Source organism: Chrysochloris asiatica, unplaced genomic scaffold (assembly GCF_000296735.1).
Source record: "Chrysochloris asiatica unplaced genomic scaffold, ChrAsi1.0 scaffold00222, whole genome shotgun sequence".
NCBI lineage: Eukaryota > Metazoa > Chordata > Mammalia > Afrosoricida > Chrysochloridae > Chrysochloris > Chrysochloris asiatica.
The window spans coordinates 1,214,805-1,215,586 of NW_006408740.1; positions in this window are offsets into that span (position 1 = coordinate 1,214,805).

The window sequence follows — 782 nt, forward strand, 5'->3', positions numbered from 1 at the left end:
CATGTAGCTTTATTATTATACAAGTAGTCCCCTATGTATGGCATATCTGAATTACTACAAATGGCACTTATGATTATGTACCTAGAACATTGCTTCTACCTAGAAGGAAGTTACAGGAAAATGCATGCAGGGAACATGGAGGGCAGGGGATGCTGAGTTATGTGAACACACGTCAAGTATTGATCCAGATAATACGACGGAACAGATGAGTGGGGAAATGGTCCCTATGGCAAGAACAGTGAACTTAGAATTTGCTATCATCAATGTGGAGCAGCTCATAGATCACAAAGAAGGGGGACTGACATATCAGGACTTGAAGAATTTTAAAGAGGAAAGAAAGACTGACAAAAAAAGAAAAAAATGAGGAAGAAGAGGAGAAGTTGTCAAAATGTTTTACAATAAAAAGATATAGCTAAAGTTTTTCTAAACAAAATCAGGAGCTTCAATAGCTTGAAAACATGGAACCAAATTCTGACCTTTTTGCTAAAGTCCATAGGCAGATTCAAGAAGCAGTGAGATATGCGTATGAAATGTATGAAAACAAAAACGAAAAGGACCACACAGACTACTCTGCCTTATTTTCTAACTAGAAACACCATCCCCATTCCCAGGTGATCTCCACTCCAGATGATCCAGAGCTTTACACAAGTGGAGTTTTTACCACAACTGACCAAATGCCAAAGTCATTCAACCCTTCTTCTTCACTGGAGTAAAATTTGATGTACCTATTAATATACGTTTATATGTATTTTTTAACCCCCAAAGAAAAATAGGGGATTTTA